The sequence below is a fragment of the Amia ocellicauda genome, unplaced genomic scaffold (assembly GCF_036373705.1).
Source record: "Amia ocellicauda isolate fAmiCal2 unplaced genomic scaffold, fAmiCal2.hap1 HAP1_SCAFFOLD_41, whole genome shotgun sequence".
In the NCBI taxonomy this organism is placed as follows: domain Eukaryota; kingdom Metazoa; phylum Chordata; class Actinopteri; order Amiiformes; family Amiidae; genus Amia; species Amia ocellicauda.
Genome location: NW_027102981.1, coordinates 286398 through 306996, shown reverse-complemented (window position 1 = coordinate 306996; position 20599 = coordinate 286398). Strand labels below are relative to the sequence as shown.

Genomic DNA, 20599 nt, shown 5'->3' with positions numbered 1-20599 from the left:
TGAATGCACACACTTGAAAATACAATACATGCAATGTTATGCATCATAGTGATGCAACCTCCTTTCAGTTTCATACTGCATGTCAATTGAAATCCTTACTGAAATGCACACCTTCTCAAGATTGCGCTTGACTGGCGTGTCAGGCACTCAATTACAGCTGTTTTATCAAGACAATGTGTTCGTTTTGTAAAATATAGTTCCGGTCTGGTGTGGCACCCCAGCTAACGCACAATGTTGCCACAACGTGGCATGTTAGCAGGGACTGTCTGCGGCGCGCTGGTGTGTCCCGGACTTTAGAGTAGAGAGACAGTTCAACTGCAAGTATGAGCGGCAGAAACGGATATTGCCTTCCCTTTAAGTAGTGCGTCAGGGACAGCCTCCCTGGCTTACGGCCATACTAGCCTGAATACGTCCGATCTCGGAAGCTAAGCAGGCTCGGGCCTGGTCAGTACTTGGATGGGAGACCACCTGGGAATACCAGGTGCTGTAAGCTTTTGCATCTTTTACACACCAGAGGGCGACAAATCACGAGTTTTAACTTTGGATACACGCAATTTCATCATTATTTCAGATTTGACTTCCCCAAATACACAGGCATACAATAGATCTTGTTCTCCAACGTAAACGGTCCCTAGTAAACAGCGTACATTCGTAAATAAATTGAGCATCATGGCTAGAAGTGACTAAATGTTGCCTAATCTTTCTCATCAAGAAATGACACAATTACAGCAACACAAAAAGGAACTCCACCGGACAAAGTTCAGTGCTCACAAGGAGCATCATTCAACACACACGGTTCCATTCCCATTCATGCAAAGCACGAAAGTGTAAAACTTGGGTACATACTTGAGAGCAAAGATCACATTCAATCTCATTCAAGGCACGCATGTGAATGCAACGGGATGAAATTACTGAAATGATGCCTGCCCTCGAACTGTGATGATGGATTACCTGACTCGCCAATAATATTGGGTTCTGGTGTATTGAAATACAGGAGCTGCTGGATTTGTGTGTTTTCTTACCCCCTCACCATAGTTTGTCAAATGTTTAAACAACTGAACTTATATTCAAGGTTTGTTTCTCTTCATATGTTTTACTGGTTTACATTTGTCTCAGCAACCTGTTGAATGATTCTTCTGCTTTCAAAACAAAATGACAACAGGATGAATGCACACACTTGAAAATACAATACATGCAATGTTATGCATCAAAGTGATGCAACCTCCTTTCAGTTTCATACTGCATGTCAATTGAAATCCTTACTGAAATGCACACCTTCTCAAGATTGCGCTTGACTGGCGTGTCAGGCACTCAATTACAGCTGTTTTATCAAGACAATGTGTTCGTTTTGTAAAATATAGTTCCGGTCTGGTGTGGCACCCCAGCTAACGCACAATGTTGCCACAACGTGGCGTGTTAGCAGGGACTGTCTGCGGCGCGCTGCTGTGTCCCGGGCTTTAGAGTAGAGAGACAGTTCAACTGCAAGTATGAACAGCAGAAACGGATATTTCCTTCCCTTTAAGTAGAGCGTCAGGGACAGCCTCCCTGACTTACGGCCATACTATCCTGAATATGCCCGATCTCGTCCGATCTCGGAAGCCAAGCAGGCTCGGGCCTGGTCAGTACTTGGATGGGAGACCGCCTGGGAATACCAGGTGCTGTAAGCTCTTGCACCTTTTACACACCAGAGGGCGACAAATCACGAGTTTTAACTTTGGATACACACAATTTCATCATTATTTCAGATTTTACTTCCCCAAATACACAGGCATTAAATAGATCTTGTTCTCCAACGTAAACGGTCCCTAGTAACTAGCGTACATTCGTAAATAAATTGAGCATCATGGCTAGAAGTGACTAAATGTTGCCTAATCTTTCTCATCAAGATATGACACAATTACAGCAACACAAAAAGGAACTCCACCGGACAAAGTTCAGTGCTCACAAGGAGCCTCATTCAACACACACGGTTCCATTTTCATTCATGCAAAGCACGAAAGTGTAAAACTTGGGAGCATACTTGAGAACAAAGATCACATTCAATCTCATTCAAGGCACGGATGTGAATGCAATGGGATGAAATTACTGAAATGATGCCTGCCCTCGAACTGTGATGATGGATTACCTGACTCGCCAATAATATTGGGTTCTGGTGTATTGAAATACAGGAGCTGCTGGATTTGTGTGTTTTCTTACCCCCTCACTATAGTTTGTCAAATGTTTAAACAACTGAACTTATATTCAAGGTTTGTTTCTCTTCATATGTTTTACTGGTTTACATTTGTCTCAGCAACCTGTTGAATGATTCCTATGCTTTCAAAACAAAATGACAACAGGATGAATGCACACACTTGAAAATACAATACATGCAATGTTATGCATCATAGTGATGCAACCTCCTTTCAGTTTCATACTGCATATCAATTGAAATCCTTACTGAAATGCACACCTTCTCAAGATTGCGCTTGACTGGCGTGTCAGGCACTCAATTACAGCTGTATTATCAAGACAATGTGTTCGTTTTGTAAAATATAGTTCCGGTCTGGTGTGGCACCCCAGCTAACGCACAACGTTGCCACAACGTTTCGTGTTAGCAGGGACTGTCTGCGGCGCGCTGGTGTGTCCCGGACTTTAGAGTAGAGAGACAGTTCAACTGCAAGTATGAGCGGCAGAAACGGATATTGCCTTCCCTTTAAGTAGAGCGTCAGGGACAGCCTCCCTGGCTTACGGCCATACTAGCCTGAATACGCCCGATCTCGTCCGATCTCGGAAGCCAAGCAGGCTCGGGTCTGGTCAGTACTTGGATGGGAGACCGCCTGGGAATACCAGGTGCTGTAAGCTTCTGCACCTTTTACACACCAGAGGGCGACAAATCACGAGTTTTAACTTTGGATACACACAATTTCATAATTATTTCAGATTTTACTTCCCCAAATACAAAGGCATACAATAGATCTTGTTCTCCAACGTAAACGGTCCCTAGTAACTAGGGTACATTCGTAAATAAATTGAGCATCATGGCTAGAAGTGACTAAATGTTGCCTAATCTTTCTCATCGAGAAATGACACAATTACATCAACACAAAAAGGAACTCCACCGGACAAAGTTCAGTGCTCACAAGGAGTCTCATTCAACACACACGGTTCCATTCCCATTCATGCAAAGCACGAAAGTGTAAAACTTTGGAACGTACTTGAGAGCAAAGATCACATTCAATCTCATTCAAGGCACGGATGTGAATGCAACGGGATGAAATTACTGAAATGATGCCTGCCCTCGAACTGTGATGATGGACTACCCGACTCGCCAATAATATTGGGTTCTGGTGTATTGAAATACAGGAGCTGCTGGATTTGTGTGTTTTCTTACCCCCTCACCATAGTTTGTCAAATGTTTAAACAACTGAACTTATATTCAAGGTTTGTTTCTCTTCATATGTTTTACTGGTTTACATTTGTCTCAGCAACCTGTTGAATGATTCTTCTGCTTTCAAAACAAAATGACAACAGGATGAATGCACACACTTGAAAATACAATACATGCAATGTTATGCATCATAGTGATGCAACCTCCTTTCAGTTTCATACTGCATGTCAATTGAAATCCTTACTGAAATGCACACCTTCTCAAGATTGCGCTTGACTGGCGTGTCAGGCACTCAATTACAGCTGTTTTATCAAGACAATGTGTTCGTTTTGTAAAATATAGTTCCGGTCTGGTGTGGCACCCCAGCTAACGCACAACGTTGCCACAACGTTGCCACAACGTGGCGTGTTAGCAGGGACTGTCTGCGGCGCGCTGGTGTGTCCCGGGCTTTAGAGTAGAGAGACAGTTCAACTGTAAGTATGAACGGCAGAAACGGATATTGCCTTCCCTTTAAGTAGAGCGTCAGGGACAGCCTCCCTGGCTTACGGCCATACTAGCCTGAATACGCCCGATCTCGACCGATCTCGGAAGCCAGGCAGGCTCGGGCCTGGTCAGTACTTGGATGGGAGACCACCTGGGAATACCAGGTGCTTTAAGCTTTTGCACCTTTTACACACCAGAGGGCGACAAATCACGAGTCTTAACTTTGGATACACACAATTTCATCATTATTTCAGATTTTACTTCCCCAAATACACAGGCATACAATAGATCTTGTTCTCCAACGTAAACGGTCCCTAGTAACTAGGGTACATTCGTAAATTAATTGAGCATCATGGCTAGAAGTGACTCAATGTTGCCTAATCTTTCTCATCAAGAAATGACACAATTACAGCAACACAAAAAGGAACTCCACCGCACAAAGTTCAGTGCTCACAAGGAGACTCATTCAACACACACGGTTCCATTCCCATTCATGCAAAGCACGAAAGTGTAAAACTTGGGAACATACTTGAGAGCAAAGATCACATTCAATCTCATTCAAGGCACGGATGTGAATGCAACGGGATGAAATTACTGAAATGATGCCTGCCCTCGAACTGTGATGATGGACTACCCGACTCGCCAATAATATTGGGTTCTGGTGTATTGAAATACAGGAGCTGCTGGATTTGTGTGTTTTCTTACTCCCTCACCATAGTTTGTCAAATGTTTAAACAACTGAACTTATATTCAAGGTTTGTTTCTCTTCATATATTTTACTGGTTTACATTTGTCTCAGCAACCTGTTGAATGATTCTTCTGCTTTCAAAACAAAATGACAACAGGATGAATGCACACACTTGAAAATACAATACATGCAATGTTATGCATCATAGTGATGCAACCTCCTTTCAGTTTCATACTGCATGTCAATTGAAATCCTTACTGAAATGCACACCTTCTCAAGATTGCGCTTGACTGGCGTGTCAGGCACTCAATTACAGCTGTTTTATCAAGACAATGTGTTCGTTTTGTAAAATATAGTTCCGGTCTGCAGTGGCACCCCAGCTAACGCACAACGTTGCCACAACGTGGCGTGTTGGCAGGGACTGTCTGCGGCGCGCTGGTGTGGCCCGGGCTTTAGAGTAGAGAGACAGTTCAACTGTAAGTATGAACGGCAGAAACGGATATTGCCTTCCCTTTAAGTAGAGCGTCGTGGACAGCCTACCTGGCTTACGGCCATACTAGCCTGAATACGCCCGATCTCGTCCGATCTCGGAAGCCAAGCAGGCTCGGGCCTGGTCAGTACTTGGATGGGAGACCGCCTGGGAATACCAGGTGCTGTAAGCTTTTGCACCTTTTACACACCAGAGGGCGACAAATCACGAGTTTTAACTTTGGATACACACAATTTCATCGTTATTTCAGATTTTACTTCCCCAAATACACAGGCATACAATAGATCTTGTTCTCCAACGTAAACGGTCCCTAGTAACTAGGGTACATTCGTAACTAAATTGAGCATCATGGCTAGAAGTGACTAAATGTTGCCTAATCTTTCTCATCAAGAAATGACACAATTACAGCAACACAAAAAGGAACTCCACCGGACAAAGTTCAGTGCTCACAAGGAGCCTCATTCAACACACACGGTTCCATTCCCATTCATGCAAAGCACGAAAGTGTAAAACTTGGGAACATACTTGAGAGCAAAGATCACATTCAATCTCATTCAAGGCACGGATGTGAATGCAACGGGATGAAATTACTGAAATGATGCCTGCCCTCGAACTGTGATGATGGACTACCCGACTCGCCAATAATATTGGCTTCTGGTGTATTGAAATACAGGAGCTGCTGGATTTGTGTCATTTCTTACCCCCTCACCATAGTTTGTCAAATGTTTAAACAACTGAACTTATATTCAAGGTTTGTTTCTCTTCATATGTTTTACTGGTTTACATTTGTCTCAGCAACCTGTTGAATGATTCTTCTGCTTTCAAAACAAAATGACAACAGGATGAATGCACACACTTGAAAATACAATACATGCAATGTTATGCATCATAGTGATGCAACCTCCTTTCATTTTCATACTGCATGTCAATTGAAATCCTTACTGAAATGCACACCTTCTCAAGATTGCGCTTGACTGGCGTGTCAGGCACTCAATTACAGCTGTTTTATCAAGACAATGTGTTTTTTTTTGTAAAATATAGTTCCGGTCTGGTGTGGCACCCCAGCTAACGCACAACGTTGCCACAACGTGGCGTGTTAGCAGGGACTGTCTGCGGCGCGCTGGTGTGTCCCCGGCATGAGTGTAGAGAGACAGTTCAACTGTAAGTATGAGCGGCAGAAACGGATATTGCCTTCCCTTTAAGTAGAGCGTCAGGGACAGCCTCCCTGGCTTACTGCCATACTAGCCTGAATACGCCCGATCTCGTCCGATCTCGGAAGCTAAGCAGGCTCGGGCCTGGTCAGTACTTGGATGGGAGACCGCCTGGGAATACCAGGTGCTGTAAGCTTTTGCATCTTTTACACACCAGAGGGCGACAAATCACGAGTTTTAACTTTGGATACACGCAATTTCATCATTATTTCAGATTTGACTTCCCCAAATACACAGGCATACAATAGATCTTGTTCTCCAACGTAAACGGTCCCTAGTAACTAGGGTACATTCGTAAATAAATTGAGCATCATGGCTAGAAGTGACTAAATGTTGCCTAATCTTTCTCATCGAGAAATGACACAATTACAGCAACACAAAAAGGAACTCCACCGGACAAAGTTCAGTGCTCACAAGGAGCCTCATTCAAAACACACGGTTCCATTCCCATTCATGCAAAGCACGAAAGTGTAAAACTTGGGAACATACTTGAGAGCAAAGATCACATTCAATCTCATTCAAGGCACGGATGTGAATGCAACGGGATGAAATTACTGAAATGATGCCTGCCCTCGAACTGTGATGATGGACTACCCGACTCGCCAATAATATTGGGTTCTGGTGTATTGAAATACAGGAGCTGCTGGATTTGTGTGTTTTCTTACCCCCTCACCATAGTTTGTCAAATGTTTAAACAACTGAACTTATATTCAAGGTTTGTTTCTCTTCATATGTTTTACTGGTTTACATTTGTCTCAGCAACCTGTTGAATGATTCTTCTGCTTTCAAAACAAAATGACAACAGGATGAATGCACACACTTGAAAATACAATACATGCAATGTTATGCATCATAGTGATGCAACCTCCTTTCAGTTTCATACTGCATGTCAATTGAAATCCTTACTGAAATGCACACCTTCTCAAGATTGCGCTTGACTGGCGTGTCAGGCACTCAATTACAGCTGTTTTATCAAGACAATGTGTTCGTTTTGTAATATATAGTTCCGGTCTGGTGTGGCACCCCAGCTAACGCACAACGTTGCCACAACGCTGCCACAACGTGGCGTGTTAGCAGGGACTGTCTGCGGCGCGCTGGTGTGTCCAGGGCTTTAGAGTAGAGAGACAGTTCAACTGTAAGTATGAACGGCAGAAACGGATATTGCCTTCCCTTTAAGTAGAGCGTCAGGGACAGTCTCCCTGGCTTACGGCCATACTAGCCTGAATACGCCCGATCTCGTCTGATCTCGGAAGCTAAGCAGGCTCGGGCCTGGTCAGTACTTGGATGGGAGACCGCCTGGGAATACCAGGTGCTGTAAGCTTTTGCATCTTTTACACACCAGAGGGCGACAAATCACGAGTTTTAACTTTGGATACACGCAATTTCATCATTATTTCAGATTTGACTTCCCCAAATACTCAGGCATACAATAGATCTTGTTCTCCAATGTAAACGGTCCCTAGTAACTAGGGTACATTCGTAAATAAATTGAGCATCATGGCTAGAAGTGACTAAATGTTGCCTAATCTTTCTCATCGAGAAATGACACAATTACAGCAACACAAAAAGGAACTCCACCGGACAAAATTCAGTGCTCACAAGGAGCCTCATTCAACACACACGGTTCCATTCCCATTCATGCAAAGCACGAAAGTGTAAAACTTGGGAACATACTTGAGAGCAAAGATCACATTCAATCTCATTCAAGGCACGGATGTGAATGCAACGGGATGAAATTACTGAAATGATGCCTGCCCTCGAACTGTGATGATGGACTACCCGACTCGCCAATAATATTGGGTTCTGGTGTATTGAAATACAGGAGCTGCTGGATTTGTGTGTTTTCTTACCCCCTCACCATAGTTTGTCAAATGTTTAAACAACTGAACTTATATTCGAGGTTTGTTTCTCTTCATATGTTTTACTGGTTTACATTTGTCTCAGCAACCTGTTGAATGATTCTTCTGCTTTCAAAACAAAATGACAACAGGATGAATGCACACACTTGTAAATACAATACATGCAATGTTATGCATCATAGTGATGCAACCTCCTTTCAGTTTCATACTGCATGTCAATTGAAATCCTTACTGAAATGCACACCTTCTCAAGATTGCGCTTGACTGGCGTGTCAGGCACTCAATTACAGCTGTTTTATCAAGACAATGTGTTCGTTTTGTAATATATAGTTCCGGTCTGGTGTGGCACCCCAGCTAACGCACAACGTTGCCACAATGTTGCCACAACGTGGCGTGTTAGCAGGGACTGTCTGCGGCGCGCTGGTGTGTCCCGGGCTTTAGAGTAGAGAGACAGTTCAACTGTAAGTATGAACGGCAGAAACGGATATTGCCTTCCCTTTAAGTAGAGCGTCAGGGACAGCATTCCTGGCTTACGGCCATACTAGCCTGAATACGCCCGATCTCGGAAGCTAAGCAGGCTCGGGCCTGGTCAGTACTTGGATGGGAGACCGCCTGGGAATACCAGGTGCTGTAAGCTTTTGCATCTTTTACACACCAGAGGGCGACAAATCACGAGTTTTAACTTTGGATACACGCAATTTCATCATTATTTCAGATTTGACTTCCCCAAATACACAGGCATACAATAGATCTTGTTCTCCAACGTAAACGGTCCCTAGTAACTAGGGTACATTCGTAAATAAATTGAGCATCATGGCTAGAAGTGACTAAATGTTGCCTAATCTTTCTCATCGAGAAATGACACAATTACAGCAACACAAAAAGGAACTCCACCGGACAAAGTTCAGTGCTCACAAGGAGCCTCATTCAACACACACGGTTCCATTCCCATTCATGCAAAGCACGAAAGTGTAAAACTTGGGAACATACTTGAGAGCAAAGATCACATTCAATCTCATTCAAGGCACGGATGTGAATGCAACGGGATGAAATTACTGAAATGATGCCTGCCCTCGAACTGTGATGTTGGACTACCCGACTCGCCAATAATATTGGGTTCTGGTGTATTGAAATACAGGAGCAGCTGGATTTGTGTGTTTTCTTACCCCCTCACCATAGTTTGTCAAATGTTTAAACAACTGAACTTATATTCAAGGTTTGTTTCTCTTCATATGTTTTACTGGTTTACATTTGTCTCAGCAACCTGTTGAATGATTCTTCTGCTTTCAAAACAAAATGACAACAGGATGAATGCACACACTTGAAAATACAATACATGCAATGTTATGCATCATAGTGATGCAACCTCCTTTCAGTTTCATACTGCATGTCAATTGAAATCCTTACTGAAATGCACACCTTCTCAAGATTGCGCTTGACTGGCGTGTCAGGCACTCAATTACAGCTGTATTATCAAGACAATGTGTTCGTTTTGTAATATATAGTTCCGGTCTGGTGTGGCACCCCAGCTAACGCACAACGTTGCCACAACGTTTCGTGTTAGCAGGGACTGTCTGCGGCGCGCTGGTGTGTCCCGGACTTTAGAGTAGAGAGACAGTTCAACTGCAAGTATGAGCGGCAGAAACGGATATTGCCTTCCCTTTAAGTAGAGCGTCAGGGACAGCCTCCCTGGCTTACGGCCATGCTAGCCTGAATACGCCCGATCTCGTCCGATCTCGGAAGCTAAGCAGGCTTGGGCCTCGTCAGTACTTGGATGGGAGACCGCCTGGGAATACCAGTTGCTGTAAGCTTTTGCACCTTTTACAAACCAGAGGGCGACAAATCACGAGTTTTAACTTTGGATACACGCAATTTCATCATTATTTCAGATTTTACATCCCCAAGTACACAGGCATACAATAGATCTTGTTCTCCAACGTAAACGGTCCCTAGTAACTAGGGTACATTCGTCAATAAATTGAGCATCATGGCTAGAAGTGACTAAATGTTGCCTAATCTTTCTCATCAAGAAATGACACAATTACAGCAACAAAAAAGGAACTCCACCGGACAAAGTTCAGTGCTCACAAGGAGCATCATTCAACACACACGGTTCCATTCCCATTCATGCAAAGCACGAAAGTGTAAAACTTGGGAACGTACTTGAGAGCAATGATAACATTCAATCTCATTCAAGGCACGGATGTGAATGCAACGGGATGAAATTACTGAAATGATGCCTGCCCTCGAACTGTGATGATGGACTACCCGACTCGCCAATAATATTGGGTTCTGGTGTATTGAAATACAGGAGCTGCTGGATTTGTGTGTTTTCTTACCCCCTCACCATAGTTTGTCAAATGTTTAAACAACTGAACTTATATTCAAGGTTTGTTTCTCTTCATATGTTTTACTGGTTTACATTTGTCTCAGCAACCTGTTGAATGATTCTTCTGCTTTCAAAACAAAATGACAACAGGATGAATGCACACACTTGAAAATACAATACATGCAATGTTATGCATCATAGTGATGCAACCTCCTTTCAGTTTCATACTGCATGTCAATTGAAATCCTTACTGAAATGCACACCTTCTCAAGATTGCGCTTGACTGGCGTGTCAGGCACTCAATTACAGCTGTATTATCAAGACAATGTGTTCGTTTTGTAATATATAGTTCCGGTCTGGTGTGGCACCCCAGCTAACGCACAACGTTGCCACAACGTTTCGTGTTAGCAGGGACTGTCTGCGGCGCGCTGGTGTGTCCCGGGCTTTAGAGTAGAGAGACAGTTCAACTGTAAGTATGAACGGCAGAAACGGATATTGCCTTCCCTTTAAGTAGAGCGTCAGGGACAGCCTCACTGGCTTGCGGCCATACTAGCCTGAATACGCCCGATCTCGTCCGATCTCGGAAGCTAAGCAGGCTCGGGCCTGGTCAGTACTTGCATGGGAGACCGCCTGGGAATACCAGGTGCTGTAAGCTTTTGCATCTTTTACACACCAGAGGGCGACAAATCACGAGTTTTAACTTTGGATACACGCAATTTCATCATTATTTCAGATTTTACTTCCCCAAATACACAGGCATACAATAGATCTTGTTCTCCAACGTAAACGGTCCCTAGTAACTAGGGTACATTCGTAAATAAATTGAGCATCATGGCTAGAAGTGACTAAATGTTGCCTAATCTTTCTCATCGAGAAATGACACAATTACAGCAACACAAAAAGGAACTCCACCGGACAAAGTTCAGTGCTCACAAGGAGCCTCATTCAACACACACGGTTCCATTCCCATTCATGCAAAGCACGAAAGTGTAAAACTTGGGAACATACTTGAGAGCAAAGATCACATTCAATCTCATTCAAGGCACGGATGTGAATGCAACGGGATGAAATTACTGAAATGATGCCTGCCCTCGAACTGTGATGATGGACTACCCGACTCGCCAATAATATTGGGTTCTGGTGTATTGAAATACAGGAGCTGCTGGATTTGTGTGTTTTCTTACCCCCTCACCATAGTTTGTCAAATGTTTAAACAACTGAACTTATATTCAAGGTTTGTTTCTCTTCATATGTTTTACTGGTTTACATTTGTCTCAGCAACCTGTTGAATGATTCTTCTGCTTTCAAAACAAAATGACAACAGGATGAATGCACACACTTGAAAATACAATACATGCAATGTTATGCATCATAGTGATGCAACCTCCTTTCAGTTTCATACTGCATGTCAATTGAAATCCTTACTGAAATGCACACCTTCTCAAGATTGCGCTTGACTGGCGTGTCAGGCACTCAATTACAGCTGTTTTATCAAGACAATGTGTTCGTTTTGTAATATATAGTTCCGGTCTGGTGTGGCACCCCAGCTAACGCACAACGTTGCCACAATGTTGCCACAACGTGGCGTGTTAGCAGGGACTGTCTGCGGTGCGCTGCTGTGTCCCGGGCTTTAGAGTAGAGAGACAGTTCAACTGTAAGTATGAACGGCAGAAACGGATATTGCCTTCCCTTTAAGTAGAGCATCAGGGACAGCCTCCCTGGCTTACGGCCATACTAGCCTGAATACGCCCGATCTCGTCCGATCTCGGAAGCCAAGCAGGCTCGGGCCTGGTCGGTACTTGGATGGGAGACCGCCTGGGAATACCAGGTGCTGTAAGCTTTTGCACCTTTTACACACCAGAGGGCGACAAATCACGAGTTTTAACTTTTGATACACACAATTTCATCATTATTTCAGATTTGACTTCCCCAAATACACAGGCATACAATAGATCTTGTTCTCCAACGTAAACGGTCCCTAGTAACTAGGGTACATTCGTAAATAAATTGAGCATCATGGCTAGAAGTGACTAAATGTTGCCTAATCTTTCTCATCAAGAAATGACACAATTACAGCAACACAAAAAGGAACTCCACCGGACAAAGTTCAGTGCTCACAAGGAGCCTCATTCAACACACACGGTTCCATTCCCATTCATGCAAAGCACTAAAGTGTAAAACTTGGGAACATACTTGAGAGCAAAGATCACATTCAATCTCATTCAAGGCACGGATGTGAATGCAACGGGATGAAATTACTGAAATGATGCCTGCCCTCGAACTGTGATGATGGACTACCCGACTCACCAATAATATTGGCTTCTGGTGTATTGAAGTACAGGAGCTGCTGGATTTGTGTGTTTTCTTACCCCCTCACCATAGTTTGTCAAATGTTTAAACAACTGAACTTATATTCAAGGTTTGTTTCTCTTCATATGTTTTACTGGTTTACATTTGTCTCAGCAACCTGTTGAATGATTCTTCTGCTTTCAAAACAAAATGACAACAGGATGAATGCACACACTTGAAAATACAATACATGCAATGTTATGCATCATAGTGATGCAACCTCCTTTCAGTTTCATACTGCATGTCAATTGAAATCCTTACTGAAATGTACACCTTCTCAAGATTGCGCTTGACTGGCGTGTCAGGCACTCAATTACAGCTGTTTTATCAAGACAATGTGTTCGTTTTGTAAAATATAGTTCCGGTCTGGTGTGGCACCCCAGCTAACGCACAACGTTGCCACAACGTTGCCACAACGTGGCGTGTTAGCAGGGACTGTCTGCGGCGCGCTGGTGTGTCCCGGGCTTTAGAGTAGAGAGACAGTTCAACTGTAAGTATGATCGGCAGAAACGGATATTGCCTTCCCTTTAAGTAGAGCGTCAGGGACAGCCTCCCTGGCTTACGGCCATACTAGCCTGAATACGCCTGATCTCGACCGATCTCGGAAGCCAGGCAGGCTCGGGCCTGGTCAGTACTTGGATGGGAGACCGCCTGGGAATACCAGGTGCTGTAAGCTTTTGCACCTTTTACACACCAGAGGGCGACAAATCACGAGTTTTAACTTTGGATACACACAATTTCATCATTATTTCAGATTTTACTTCCCCAAATACACAGGCATACAATAGATCTTGTTCTCCAACGTAAACGGTCCCTAGTAACTAGGGTACATTCGTAAATTAATTGAGCATCATGGCTAGAAGTGACTCAATGTTGCCTAATCTTTCTCATCAAGAAATGACACAATTACAGCAACACAAAAAGGAACTCCACCGCACAAAGTTCAGTGCTCACAAGGAGACTCATTCAACACACACGGTTCCATTCCCATTCATGCAAAGCACGAAAGTGTAAAACTTGGGAACATACTTGAGAGCAAAGATCACATTCAATCTCATTCAAGGCACGGATGTGAATGCAACGGGATGAAATTACTGAAATGATGCCTGCCCTCGAACTGTGATGATGGACTACCCGACTCGCCAATAATATTGGGTTCTGGTGTATTGAAATACAGGAGCTGCTGGATTTGTGTGTTTTCTTACCCCCTCACCATAGTTTGTCAAATGTTTAAACAACTGAACTTATATTCAAGGTTTGTTTCTCTTCATATGTTTTACTGGTTTACATTTGTCTCAGAAACCTGTTGAATGATTCTTCTGCTTTCAAAACAAAATGACAACAGGATGAATGCACACACTTGAAAATACAATACATGCAATGTTATGCATCATAGTGATGCAACCTCCTTTCAGTTTCATACTGCATGTCAATTGAAATCCTTACTGAAATGCACACCTTCTCAAGATTGCGCTTGACTGGCGTGTCAGGCTCTCGATTACAGCTGTTTTATCAAGACAATGTGTTCGTTTTGTAAAATATAGTTCCGGTCTGGTGTGGCACCCCAGCTAACGCACAACGTTGCCACAACGTGGCGTGTTAGCAGGGACTGTCTGCGGCGCGCTGGTGTGTCCCGGGCTTTAGAGTAGAGAGACAGTTCAACTGTAAGTATGAACGGCAGAAACGGATATTGCCTTCCCTTTAAGTAGAGCGTCAGGAACAGCCTCCCTGGCTTATGGCCATACTAGCCTGAATACGCCCGATCTCGTCCGATCTCGGAAGCCAAGCAGGCTCGGGCCTGGTCAGTACTTGGATGGGAGACCGCCTGGGAATACCAGGTGCTGTAAGCTTTTGCACACCAGAGGGCGACAAATCACGAGTTTTAACTTTGGATACACGCAATTTCATCATTATTTCAGATTTGACTTCCCCAAATACACAGGCATACAATAGATCTTGTTCTCCAACGTAAACGGTCCCTAGTAACTAGGGTACATTCGTAAATAAATTGAGCATCATGGCTAGAAGTGACTAAATGTTGCCTAATCTTTCTCATCGAGAAATGACACAATTACAGCAACACAAAAAGGAACTCCACCGGACAAAGTTCAGTGCTCACAAGGAGCCTCATTCAACACACACGGTTCCATTCCCATTCATGCAAAGCACGAAAGTGTAAAACTTGGGAACATACTTGAGAGCAAAGATCACATTCAATCTCATTCAAGGCACGGATGTGAATGCAACGGGATGAAATTACTGAAATGATGCCTGCCCTCGAACTGTGATGATGGACTACCCGACTCGCCAATAATATTGGGTTCTGGTGTATTGAAATACAGGAGCTGCTGGATTTGTGTGTTTTCTTACCCCCTCACCATAGTTTGTCAAATGTTTAAACAACTGAACTTATATTCAAGGTTTGTTTCTCTTCATATGTTTTACTGGTTTACATTTGTCTCAGCAACCTGTTGAATGATTCTTCTGCTTTCAAAACAAAATGACAACAGGATGAATGCACACACTTGAAAATACAATACATGCAATGTTATGCATCATAGTGATGCAACCTCCTTTCAGTTTCATACTGCATGTCAATTGAAATCCTTACTGAAATGCACACCTTCTCAAGATTGCGCTTGACTGGCGTGTCAGGCACTCAATTACAGCTGTTTTATCAAGACAATGTGTTCGTTTTGTAATATATAGTTCCGGTCTGGTGTGGCACCCCAGCTAACGCACAACGTTGCCACAATGTTGCCACAACGTGGCGTGTTAGCAGGGACTGTCTGCGGCGCGCTGGTGTGTCCCGGGCTTTAGAGTAGAGAGACAGTTCAACTGTAAGTATGAACGGCAGAAACGGATATTGCCTTCCCTTTAAGTAGAGCGTCAGGGACAGCCTCCCTGGCTTACAGCCATACTAGCCTGAATACGCCCGATCTCGTCCGATCTCGGAAGCCAAGCAGGCTCGGGCCTGGTCAGTACTTGGATGGTAGACCGCCTGGAAATACCAGGTGCTGTAAGCTTTTGCACCTTTTACACACCAGAGGGCGACAAATCACGAGTCTTAACTTTTGATACACACAATTTCATCATTATTTCAGATTTGACTTCCCCAAATACACAGGCATACAATAGATCTTGTTCTCCAACGTAAACGGTCCCTAGTAACTAGGGTACATTCGTAAATAAATTGAGCATCATGGCTAGAAGTGACTAAATGTTGCCTAATCTTTCTCATCGAGAAATGACACAATTACAGCAACACAAAAAGGAACTCCACCGGACAAAGTTCAGTGCTCACAAGGAGCCTCATTCAACACACACGGTTCCATTCCCATTCATGCAAAGCACAAAAGTGTAAAACTTGGGAACATACTTGAGAGCAAAGATCACATTCAATCTCATTCAAGGCACGGATGTGAATGCAACGGGATGAAATTACTGAAATGATGCCTGCCCTCGAACTGTGATGATGGACTACCCGACTCGCCAATAATATTGGGTTCCGGTGTATTGAAATACAGGAGCTGCTGGATTTGTGTGTTTTCTTACCCCCTCACCATAGTTTGTCAATTGTTTAAACAACTGAACTTATATTCAAGGTTTGTTTCTCTTCATATGTTTTACTGGTTTACATTTGTCTCAGCAACCTGTTGAATGATTCTTGTGCTTTCATAACAAAATGACAACAGGATGAATGCACACACTTGAAAATACAATACATGCAATGTTATGCATCATAGTGATGCAACCTCCTTTCAGTTTCATACTGCATGTCAATTGAAATCCTTACTGAAATGCACACCATCTCAAGATTGCGCTTGACTGGCAAGTCAGGCACTCAATTACAGCTGTTTTATCAAGACAATGTGTTCGTTTTGTAAAATATAGTTCCGGTCTGGTGTGGCACCCCAGCTAACGCACAACGTTGCCACAACGTTGCCACAACGTGGCGTGTTAGCAGGGACTGTCTGCAGCGCGCTGGTGTGTCCCGGGCTTTAGAGTAGAGAGACAGTTCAACTGTAAGTATGAACGGCAGAAACGGATATTGCCTTCCCTTTAAGTAGAGCGTCAGGGACAGCCTCCCTGGCTTACGGCCATACTAGCCTGAATACGCCCGATCTCGTCCGATCTCGGAAGCCAAGCAGGCTCGGGTCTGGTCAGTACTTGGATGGGAGACCGCCTGGGAATACCAGGTGCTGTAAGCTTCTGCACCTTTTTCACACCAGAGGGCGACAAATCACGAGTTTTAACTTTGGATACACACAATTTCATCATTATTTCAGATTTTACTTCCCCAAATACACAGGCATACAATAGATCTTGTTCTCCAACGTAAACGGTCCCTAGTAACTAGGGTACATTCGTAAATAAATTGAGCATCATGGCTAGAAGTGACTAAATGTTGCCTAATCTTTCTCATCGAGTAATGACACAATTACAGCAACACAAAAAGGAACTCCACCGGACAAAGTTCAGTGCTCACAAGGAGCCTCATTCAACACACACGGTTCCATTCCCATTCATGCAAAGCACGAAAGTGTAAAACTTGGGAACATACTTGAGAGCAAAGATCACATTCAATCTCATTCAAGGCACGGATGTGAATGCAACGGGATGAAATTACTGAAATGATGCCTGCCCTCGAGCTGTGATGATGGACTACCCGACTCGCCAATAATATTGGGTTCTGGTGTATTGAAATACAGGAGCTGCTGGATTTGTGTGTTTTATTACCCCCTCACCATAGTTTGTCAAATGTTTAAACAACTGAACTTATATTCAAGGTTTGTTTCTCTTCATATGTTTTACTGGTTTACATTTGTCTCAGCAACCTGTTGAATGATTCTTCTGCTTTCAAAACAAAATGACAACAGGATGAATGCACACACTTGAAAATACAATACATGCAATGTTATGCATCATAGTGATGCAACCTCCTTTCAGTTTCATACTGCATGTCAATTGAAATCCTTACTGAAATGCACACCTTCTCAAGATTGCGCTTGACTGGCGTGTCAGGCACTCAATTACAGCTGTTTTATCAAGACAATGTGTTTTTTTTTGTAAAATATAGTTCCGGTCTGGTGTGGCACCCCAGCTAACGCACAACGTTGCCACAACATGGCGTGTTAGCAGGGACTGTCTGCGGCGCGCTGCTGTGTCCCGGGCTTTAGAGTAGAGAGACAGTTCAACTGTAAGTATGAACGGCAGAAACGGATATTGCCTTCCCTTTAAGTAGAGCATCAGGGACAGCCTCCCTGGCTTACGGCCATACTAGCCTGAATACGCCCGATCTCGTCCGATCTCGGAAACCAAGCAGGCTCGGGCCTGGTCGGTACTTGGATGGGGGACCGCCTGGGAATACCAGGTGCTGTAAGCTTTTGCACCTTTTACACACCAGAGGGCGACAAATCACGAGTTTTAACTTTGGATACACACAATTTCATCATTATTTCAGATTTTACTTCCCCAAATACACAGGCATACAATAGATCTTGTTCTCCAATGTAAACGGTCCCTAGTAACTAGGGTACATTCGTAAATAAATTGAGCATCATGGCTAGAAGTGACTAAATGTTGCCTAATCTTTCTCATCAAGAAATGACACAATTACAGCAACACAAAAAGGAACTCCACCGGACAAAGTTCAGTGCTCACAAGGAGCCTCATTCAACACACACGGTTCCATTCCCATTCATGCAAAGCACGAAAGTGTAAAACTTGGGAACATACTTGAGAGCAAAGATCACATTCAATCTCATTCAAGGCACGGATGTGAATGCAACGGGATGAAATTACTGAAATGATGCCTGCCCTCGAACTGTGATGATGGACTACCCGACTCACCAATAATATTGGCTTCTGGTGTATTGAAGTACAGGAGCTGCTGGATTTGTGTGTTTTCTTACCCCCTCACCATAGTTTGTCAAATGTTTAAACAACTGAACTTATATTCAAGGTTTGTTTCTCTTCATATGTTTTACTGGTTTACATTTGTCTCAGCAACCTGTTGAATGATTCTTCTGCTTTCAAAACAAAATGACAACAGGATGAATGCACACACTTGAAAATACAATACATGCAATGTTATGCATCATAGTGATGCAACCTCCTTTCAGTTTCATACTGCATGTCAATTGAAATCCTTACTGAAATGTACACCTTCTCAAGATTGCGCTTGACTGGCGTGTCAGGCACTCAATTACAGCTGTTTTATCAAGACAATGTGTTCGTTTTGTAAAATATAGTTCCGGTCTGGTGTGGCACCCCAGCTAACGCACAACGTTGCCACAACGTTGCCACAACGTGGCGTGTTAGCAGGGACTGTCTTTTCTTCGCCGGTGTGTCCCGGACTTTAGAGTAGAGAGACAGTTCAACTGCAAGTATGAGCGGCAGAAACGGATATTGCCTTCCCTTTAAGTAGTGCGTCAGGGACAGCCTCTCTGGCTTACGGCCATACTAGCCTGAATACGCCCGATCTCGTCCGATCTCAGAAGCTAAGCAGGCTCTGGCCTGGTTAGTACTTGGATGGGAGACTGCCTGGGAATACCAGGTGCTGTAAGCTTTTGCATCTTTTACACACCAGAGGGCGACAAATCACGAGTTTTAACTTTGGATACACGCAATTTCATCATTATTTCAGATTTTACTTCCCCAAATACACAGGCATACAATAGATCTTGTTCTCCAACGTAAACGGTCCCTAGTAACTAGCGTACATTCGTAAATAAATTGAGCATCATGGCTAGAAGTGACTAAATGTTGCCTAATCTTTCTCATCAAGAAATGACACAATTACAGCAACACAAAAAGGAACTCCACTGGACAAAGTTCAGTGCTCACAAGGAGCTTCATTCAACACACACGGTTCCATTCCCATTCATGCAAAGCATGAAAGTGTAAAACTTGGAAATATACTTGAGAGTAAAGATCACATTCAATCTCATTCAAGGCACGGATGTGAATGCAACGGGATGAAATTACTGAAATGATGCCTGCCCTCGAACTGTGATGATGGACTGCCCGACTCGCCAATAATATTGGGTTTTGGTGTATTGAAATACAGGAGCTGCTGGATTTGTGTGTTTTCTTACCCCCTCACCATAGTTTGTCAAATGTTTAAACAACTGAACTTATATTCAAGGTTTGTTTCTCTTCATATGTTTTACTGGTTAAATTTGTCTCAGCAACCTGTTGAATGATTCTTCTGCTTTCAAATTAAAATGACAACAGGATGAATGCACACACATGAAAATACAATACATGCAATGTTATGCATCATAGTGATGCAACCTCCTTTCAGTTTCATACTGCATGTCAATTGAAATCCTTACTGAAATGCACACCTTCTCAAGATTGCGCTTGACTGGCGTGTCAGGCACTCAATTACAGCTGTTTTATCAAGACAATGTGTTCGTTTTGTAAAATATAGTTCCGGTCTGGTGTGGCACCCCAGCTAACGCACAACGTTGCCACAACGTTTCGTGTTAGCAGGGACTGTCTACGGCGCGCTGGTGTGTCCCGGACTTTAGAGTAGAGAGACAGTTCAACTGCAAGTATGAGCGGCAGAAACGGATATTGCCTTCCCTTTAAGTAGAGCGTCAGGGACAGCCTCCCTGGCTTACGGCCATACTAGCCTGAATACGCCCGGTCTCGTCCGATCTCGGAAGCTAAGCAGGCTCGGGCCTGGTCAGTACTTGAATGGGAGACCGCCTGGGAATACCAGGTGCTGTAAGCTTTTGCACACCAGAGGGCGACAAATCACGAGTTTTAACTTTGGATACACGCAATTTCATCATTATTTCAGATTTGACTTC

At 43.5% G+C, this 20599-nt stretch overlaps 16 non-coding genes and 2 pseudogenes across 16 annotated transcripts; all 18 read left to right on the top strand.

Moving 5' to 3' along the window:
* Positions 1-384: 384 nt before the first annotated feature.
* On the top strand, positions 385-493 carry LOC136735494 (uncharacterized; annotated as a pseudogene).
* Positions 494-1548: 1055 nt separating this feature from the next.
* Positions 1549-1667, top strand: LOC136735397 (5S ribosomal RNA). Its single transcript, XR_010811006.1, has one exon. It is a non-coding gene; the product is annotated as a 5S ribosomal RNA (ribosomal RNA).
* Positions 1668-2722: 1055 nt separating this feature from the next.
* On the top strand, positions 2723-2841 carry LOC136735191 (5S ribosomal RNA). The gene has a single exon (XR_010810812.1). It is a non-coding gene; the product is annotated as a 5S ribosomal RNA (ribosomal RNA).
* Positions 2842-3907: 1066 nt separating this feature from the next.
* On the top strand, positions 3908-4026 carry LOC136735444 (5S ribosomal RNA). The gene has a single exon (XR_010811047.1). It is a non-coding gene; the product is annotated as a 5S ribosomal RNA (ribosomal RNA).
* A 1055-nt stretch (positions 4027-5081) lies between these two features.
* On the top strand, positions 5082-5200 carry LOC136735818 (5S ribosomal RNA). Its single transcript, XR_010811345.1, has one exon. It is a non-coding gene; the product is annotated as a 5S ribosomal RNA (ribosomal RNA).
* A 1056-nt stretch (positions 5201-6256) lies between these two features.
* LOC136735941 (5S ribosomal RNA) lies at positions 6257-6375 on the top strand. The gene has a single exon (XR_010811468.1). It is a non-coding gene; the product is annotated as a 5S ribosomal RNA (ribosomal RNA).
* A 1066-nt stretch (positions 6376-7441) lies between these two features.
* LOC136735724 (5S ribosomal RNA) lies at positions 7442-7560 on the top strand. Its single transcript, XR_010811255.1, has one exon. It is a non-coding gene; the product is annotated as a 5S ribosomal RNA (ribosomal RNA).
* A 1066-nt stretch (positions 7561-8626) lies between these two features.
* LOC136735450 (uncharacterized) lies at positions 8627-8735 on the top strand (annotated as a pseudogene).
* Positions 8736-9790: 1055 nt separating this feature from the next.
* On the top strand, positions 9791-9909 carry LOC136735412 (5S ribosomal RNA). Its single transcript, XR_010811021.1, has one exon. It is a non-coding gene; the product is annotated as a 5S ribosomal RNA (ribosomal RNA).
* A 1054-nt stretch (positions 9910-10963) lies between these two features.
* Positions 10964-11082, top strand: LOC136735123 (5S ribosomal RNA). The gene has a single exon (XR_010810746.1). It is a non-coding gene; the product is annotated as a 5S ribosomal RNA (ribosomal RNA).
* Positions 11083-12148: 1066 nt separating this feature from the next.
* LOC136735137 (5S ribosomal RNA) lies at positions 12149-12267 on the top strand. The gene has a single exon (XR_010810760.1). It is a non-coding gene; the product is annotated as a 5S ribosomal RNA (ribosomal RNA).
* Positions 12268-13333: 1066 nt separating this feature from the next.
* Positions 13334-13452, top strand: LOC136735415 (5S ribosomal RNA). Its single transcript, XR_010811024.1, has one exon. It is a non-coding gene; the product is annotated as a 5S ribosomal RNA (ribosomal RNA).
* Positions 13453-14507: 1055 nt separating this feature from the next.
* On the top strand, positions 14508-14626 carry LOC136735982 (5S ribosomal RNA). Its single transcript, XR_010811509.1, has one exon. It is a non-coding gene; the product is annotated as a 5S ribosomal RNA (ribosomal RNA).
* A 1057-nt stretch (positions 14627-15683) lies between these two features.
* On the top strand, positions 15684-15802 carry LOC136735344 (5S ribosomal RNA). The gene has a single exon (XR_010810961.1). It is a non-coding gene; the product is annotated as a 5S ribosomal RNA (ribosomal RNA).
* A 1066-nt stretch (positions 15803-16868) lies between these two features.
* Positions 16869-16987, top strand: LOC136735190 (5S ribosomal RNA). The gene has a single exon (XR_010810811.1). It is a non-coding gene; the product is annotated as a 5S ribosomal RNA (ribosomal RNA).
* Positions 16988-18043: 1056 nt separating this feature from the next.
* LOC136735357 (5S ribosomal RNA) lies at positions 18044-18162 on the top strand. Its single transcript, XR_010810969.1, has one exon. It is a non-coding gene; the product is annotated as a 5S ribosomal RNA (ribosomal RNA).
* Positions 18163-19228: 1066 nt separating this feature from the next.
* On the top strand, positions 19229-19347 carry LOC136735285 (5S ribosomal RNA). The gene has a single exon (XR_010810902.1). It is a non-coding gene; the product is annotated as a 5S ribosomal RNA (ribosomal RNA).
* Positions 19348-20401: 1054 nt separating this feature from the next.
* On the top strand, positions 20402-20520 carry LOC136735120 (5S ribosomal RNA). The gene has a single exon (XR_010810743.1). It is a non-coding gene; the product is annotated as a 5S ribosomal RNA (ribosomal RNA).
* The last annotated feature ends 79 nt before the right edge of the window (positions 20521-20599 follow it).